Source organism: Myotis brandtii, unplaced genomic scaffold, assembly GCF_000412655.1.
Source record: "Myotis brandtii unplaced genomic scaffold, ASM41265v1 scaffold601, whole genome shotgun sequence".
NCBI lineage: Eukaryota > Metazoa > Chordata > Mammalia > Chiroptera > Vespertilionidae > Myotis > Myotis brandtii.
Genome location: NW_005370276.1, coordinates 40,173 through 46,871, shown reverse-complemented (window position 1 = coordinate 46,871; position 6,699 = coordinate 40,173). Strand labels below are relative to the sequence as shown.

Below are 6,699 nucleotides of genomic sequence, written 5' to 3'. Positions count from 1 at the left end.
TTTTTTTACAAATGACATGACTGTTTAGGTAGAAAACCCAAAAGAATTTATAGATGCATAATTATTTAACAGTAATGAGAAAATTTGACACGGTTACTGGATATAAGTCAATAGAACAAGAACAGATTATTTTTTTTATTATACTCCAGCCACAAACAGGAAAAAAATTTGAAAAAACTGACACAATTGATAATATCAAATACTTTAGGAGGGAAAAAAGTCTAACAAAATCTGTGTGTAATCTCTACATAGATGTAATCTCTACAATATAACAGAGGGTCGGGGGAGATTTACAGTCGATTATAATGTCCTGGCCAGGTGGCTCAGTTGCTGGGAGCCTTGTCCAGTACACCAAAAAGTTTTGGGTTTGATTCTGGATCAGGGCACATACCTAGCTTTTTAGTTTGATACCTAGTTGGGTGGGTATGGGAAATAAATAAAATAAAGTGGCCCATAATGAATGGAAAATGTGTTCATTTCCACTGGTTATGAGGAAAATACAGGCCCACAATGATCTTCATCTACATACCCATCCACATGGCTAAAATTAAAAGACAGGTACTGCTAAGTTTTGGTGAGGATATGAAGTAAAGTAACTTTGGAAATCTATTAAGCAGTATCTACTAAATTTAAGCAAATGCCTCCTCCGTGGCCTAGAAATTTCACTCATAGGAATATACCAACAGAAATGTGCATATAGTTGTGTGTGTCAGAAGACAGGCACAAGAATGTTCATAGCATCATTGTTTGTAATAATCCAAGCCAGAACCAATCTAGACTCACACCAATGAGACTGGATAGATTAATGGTGCTATATCATGTAATGGCAAACTACGCCGACATCAGAACACAGACAGACCATTGCTAAGGCAAGAGGGATGACTCTTACATACAATGGTGAATGAAAGAAAGCAAACACAAAGGAAGACACTGTCTATGATTCTATGCATGTAAAGTTCAAAACCAGGCAAAACAAACCTGTAGTATTAGAAAGCAGGATAATGATTACCTTTGGTCGAGAATGGAAGCTGCCATGAGGGAGCTTCGGTGTTGCTGGAAATATTCTGTGCTCACTTTTTTTTTTCTCATTGCCTTTGATCATATTTTTATTCAAAATTAGCTGTCCACAGTGATTTGACCGTTATGGAATAAACAAATGTAAGTTTATGCGACAGGCTTCTTTTCTTCTGTGGTGGGTTTCTTTTCTGCGGGCTTCTTCTCAGCTGCTGGTTTCTTGGTAGCTGCAGCCTTTTTCCCCACCAAAGGCTTCTTCTGCTTCTTAAGGCCAACAGCCTTCTTTCCTTTCTTCCCGACCACAGGCTTCTTGCCTGGAACCCCCTTCTCATCTGATTTGGCTTCTAGTGCTGCTGCTGCTTTATCCACCCGAAGCTTGTGGTTCTTGGCCTGATGAAGAATGGTGTTTGCGCATGGTCTTTGCATATGGGTTTAGCTTCAACATGATTCTCAGGCTTTTCAGTGGATTCTTCTTCAGGACTTTGTAGCGAATCTTCTTGCGTGGTGCTCGGAGGGCTCTTTGGATCTCTGGGCTTTTCAAGATTCTGCTCAGGTCTGTATTGAGCATCTTGTGCATGGGAGGTTGTAGTTACTCTTGAGGGAGGCAACTCTAAGCCAAGTGCCATACAGCTCACCTAACTTGCGGAAAGCACTTTCAGTCCAAATGCAGAAACGGCCCACATGCCCTCCAGGTGCAAGATTCAAAATGTTCAGTTTGCTGACATTAAGCAGAGTAATTCCAGGGATGTTTCTGAAGGCTTTGATGATACCGTTGTCCTCATTATAGATGATAGAAGGTTCCCTGTGCTGGATATGACGACGGTTTCTCATTTTGCCCTTGCCAGCCCTCATTCACTGAGAGGCGTAGACCTTTTTTATATCATTCCAGGCCCTAAGTTTCTTAAGAAGCAAAACAGCCTCCCTGGGTTTCTTGTAGCTTCAACTTTATCTTCAACCACCAAAGGAAGTTCAGGAACTTCCTCAATACAGTGACCTTTAGACGTGACCAGTGCTGGGAAGGCTGAGGCAGCGAGGGCAGAGCAGATGGCATATGGTTTCTGTGTTGTGTTTACTCTGCAGTGCCAACGGCACCAGGTTTTGGTTGGTGCAAACATGCGGCCCCCACGACACATATTTCCAAAAGCACCCTGGCCAGAACGATGACTTCCACCACCTCGGACTCTGGGAATTCGAGCCACAGCTCTGCCAGGACCCCAGGACTCGGCCCTGGTTTGATGACCTGCCAATTCACTGACAGCAAAGGGCTGTCTATTATTTTTGCGCAAGTTGGTGTGAACAAAATTCACAATATCTGGTCGAATGGGAGCCTTGAACACAGCAGGCAAAGTGACATTTTTGCCAGATGTTTCCCCCTTTTCAGAGTACACGAGCACATGCCATGGTGGGGAGAGGAGAAAGCTACACTCCTCTCTACCTGGCGGCTCCCACAGGAAAAGCGCTCACTTTCTGATAACCTATTAATCTGTGCATTTTTCTCAAGCAATGTTATCCTTCACTGAAATATTTATTTATTTGTTTACTTTGTTTTTTATGGATTTTTTTTTAGAGGAAGAAGAAGGGAGAGAGAGAATAGCATTGACTTGTTGTTCCACTTATTTATACATCATTGGTTGATCTTGTATGTGCCCTGATTAGGATCGAACCTGAAACCTAGGTGTATCGGAATGATGACCTAACAGCTACCCAGCAACGGCCTTTTTTATTTTATTTTTTTATGTTTCTCTGAAGATGAGGCTGAAGCCAATTTTTCCAGGGAGGACAAAAAGAGGCCCAGATAGTTGGGACATTTTTCAGAGAAAACCTGAAACACAGAGCAGTAAATGGAAAAAGGGTTAATTTCCATGGTGTCAACCAGAGGCTCAGATGAACTTGGAGGAAAAGTGCCTCATTCCCGGAGAGATCAGAAAATGGAACCCGTTTTCCAAAAAGAGAATAGGCCTTATTTTATTTAATATGGATTTTATCATTAATAACTGCACTGTGGGGAATTGGTCACGAGAGCCGTGAAAGTTCTCCCAGCCCACAGTTGTCCTCCCACAGGGCTGCCACTCTTAGTAGCTTCTTGCATGTTCTCCCAGATGCAGGCTATGCATGTGGGAGCAAAACTGTACCTATGTCCTCTTTGTGAGGCAGGATAGTAAGAAACTAGGAAAATTCCTTGGCAAGCGGAATGGGGAAAGACAGATAGCGGAACAAACTGGTGGAGCAATTTACAGCAGACACAGAAGGTCATCTCCCTAGAAGTAACATCTAAGCCTCAGTTGTATTTCAGTTCCAGGCCCAGAAAAGCAGCCATCACCAGTTGCAATGACTAATGACCTCCTGCCCTGGCGCTGACCAATCAGTGGAGACCACGATCCTGCAAGAGCACACCTGGAAAAGCGAATGAATATTCTATTCAGATCTCCCCTTAGACCTCCCCTAAACTCTCAGCATTTAAAAACACTCAAAAAAAGGACCCAGTCTATACTCTCCCTCCCTTTCCATTCTCCCTCTCTTCCCCCGAAGGTGTGCACTTCCTGAACTTTAAGGGACCCCACAAGACTTGCAACCAGGGGAGAAATGGGCAGTGCCAGCTTGTCCCAGGCTAATCCACTGAATCTAACTCCAAGAACCCCTTTTCTCTGACTACCTAGTGAACTAAAGCAACCCAGCCTAAGGCTCTCCTGTTGCTTCTATGTAAGCTTTTTCTTGTTTCACTGTCCACCGGCTTTAATAAACAAACTCTCGTAATCACCTGGACTCGTTTTGTGAAATCTTTCCTGCACGAAGTCCATACTACTGCTGGCCCTGGGCAGACCCGCTCAGGGCCAGGTCCCCTGTGTGGTAACATCTTTGTTTCTACATGTCCTTGCTTTTCTTTTTGCTCCTCAAGTTTGGTTCAAGAAACCTCTGTTCTCAGAACCAACGGAGAGATAGACAGATGGGTAGATAGTGCAAAGATATGTGGGTGGATGGATGGATGGACTGAGGATGATCTTAAAACCAACACTGGAATTTGAAGAGTGGACAGTTTGGGGGCAGGAGGGAAGATTTCGGAGGGCACAAAAGTAGAGAGAAAATTGATATGGAATGGAATGATGGGGCCACAAGAATCTCTGAGGGATAGAGAACCTGTCCATAGAGGAGAGTGCATGCAGGATAGAGAGTCTGTCGTGATAGAGGGAGGATCTAAGGGTAGGGGATGCATCCAGTGAGACCCCAGTGAATAATTATAAAACACCTAGAATAGTGCCTCACTTAAGAAAAATGCTTGAAGCTCTCTCTCTCTCTCTCTCTCTCTCTCACCAATCTCTCTCTCTCTTTCTCTCTCTCTCTCTCTCTCTCACCAACACATAAAAAAAATTTTCAGCCCTGACCGGTTTGGCTCAGTGGATAGAGCATCGGCCTGTGGACTGAAGGGTCCCAGGTTCGATTCCAGTCAAAGGCATGTACCTTGGTTGTGGGCACATCCCCAGTGGGAGATGTGCAGGAGGCAGCTAGCTGATCGATGCTTCTCTCTCATCAATGTTTCTAGCCCTCTATCCCTTTCCCTTCCTCTCTGTAAAAAATCAATAAAATACATTAAAAAAATTTTTTTTTTCAAAAAGAAATGCAAATTTTGGAATCCCACCCTGAACCTACTAAATCTGGGAATAAAGCCCTCTGGGGGTTTCTGATACCCACAAGCCCGTGAAAATTCCTGGCGGTGCTGTGGGAGGAGAGAGGCTGGATTTCCGGTAATAACGTTTGATCAGTATCTCCCGCAGGGCGGAGACAAGGTGGAGCAGCACTGCCTTTGCCCTGGGCACACACCTGGGAGACAACGGCAGTTCTCTCAGCTGTTGGGACCATTTCTCACCTGAGCTGATGTCAGCTTCCAGGTGGGTGTGAAGCTGGAGATAGACAATATACCCAAGTAGGCTGGCGGGGTAGCTCAGTTGGTTAGAGTTGTCCATCTACGCCAAGGTTCTGGATTTGATACCAAGTCAGAGCACCTACAAGAATCAAGCAATGAACGTATAAATAAGTGGAACAACAAACCGATGTGTCTCTCTCCTCTTCTCTCTCTCTCTTAAGTCAATCAACGAAATTTTTAATTAAAATTTTTATTAAAAATAAGTAACCTCCCCCAGATAAACCCAAATTTGCTCAACTACTGGTCTTCCTCATGGTCTTTGGCTGAGGGACCTGAACAGATATCACCAAGTCTGTCTCAGAAACCAGCCCGCACTCCAAGGCATGAGAGGCCCGGTTCCCCATCCCCTCGGGAAGGGAGAGGATGACCCCTGGGCACTGGCTGGCGACTAGAGGGACCCTTTCACCCGGACACAATACTGCGTCCCCTTGGGGGCAAGACCAAGGCTGTCTGGCCCCTGACATCTCCCAGCCCCCAGGAAAAGGACCAAGTGCAATAGTTTCACAATCAAAGGACTAATCAATGATTGCGCCTCCCCACCCCCACGGGGAGGGCCTGGGGGCGGGACGAGGACGGATCCCTGGCCAAACCTTAGAGTGGGCCCAGTGGGTGGTGGGTGCCTACCAGGTATTTAAGGCGGCACTGGCAGGGCTGGTGGCGAGAGCTTCTAGCGCAGAGGGCCCAGCAGCATCCAGGATGCAGGAACCTGAGTCGCCCCCAGGTGAGTTTGCCAACTCGGAGGGTTGGGAGGGAGGAGAGGACAGCAGACAGGGCTGTGCAGGGGTGATCCTGGGGCCGGGGCTGGAGGCTCCCACGCATCCACCAGGGCCAGCATCTCTGGGAGGCTTGGTGGGTTTGGGGGATGGAATGACACCTTCGGGGTGAGGGCCGCGGGAGGAGAAGCCCACCCAGGGACCAGCCTGGGTGAGTTTGAGGCCCCGCTGTGCCTGGCTGTGGGCCCCGCAAGAAGCACGCAGGCGCTGCTCCCGGGCCCGTTTCGGAGATGTGGACGCCCAGGCCTACAGAGGTCAGGGGTCGGGGCGGGCAGTTGGGGGTGTGGGTCAGATGCCAGGCTCTGGTCCACAGCGCGGTAGCTGCCCTGTGCCTGGGGACCCTGTGGGGGGCTGTTTCTCTCTTTTCCATGTCCCGCATGGAAAAGGAAACAGTTCATTTGCTGAGTGGAGGAGCTGGGGATTAAGAAATTAAAGAAAGACCAAGATGCAGAAATAGATTTTAAGCTGGAGCCAGGTGGGCGCCATCGTCTCTGATGGAGAGGCGGTAAAAGGCGGCCTGAGCCACACAGCAGGTTTATTTTAAAGGCCTGGATTTACATATCTAGTTCCGCCCCTGCCTGATTAACATGTCCAGCCTTATTGGGGAAGCATGTTCCCAGAGCGTGGCTCTGCCTATGCTCTGAGTTCAGCTGACAATAATTATAAGAAAATGCCTAGGTGCCTCCCAGGTGGCCCTCTACAGGGACCCCACCTCTAACAAGGGCCTGGTGAGCTGCGGACTGTCTGTGGGTCTCATCTCAGCCTGTTTTCCCTTCTTCCAGGCTCTCCACCTTCCCTAGCCCATCTGAGGAAGAAGCAGCAGAAGCGCACGGTGTACAGCAAAGAACAGCGGCTGCAGCTGGAGGAATTCTACAGGAAGAAACGCTATGGGACCTACGAAGAACGCAAGACCCTGGCGAGGCAAGTGAAGGTGGAGGAGCACCAAGTGCAGGTACACCCCCCACTCCCACCCCCACCCGAGGAATCACCCCA

General features: G+C 47.5%; 1 pseudogene; it reads right to left on the bottom strand.

Annotated features, from left to right (window-relative positions):
* Window positions 1-1,101: 1,101 nt before the first annotated feature.
* On the bottom strand, window positions 1,102-4,973 carry LOC102254343 (annotated as a pseudogene).
* Between the last annotated feature and the right edge of the window lie 1,726 nt (window positions 4,974-6,699).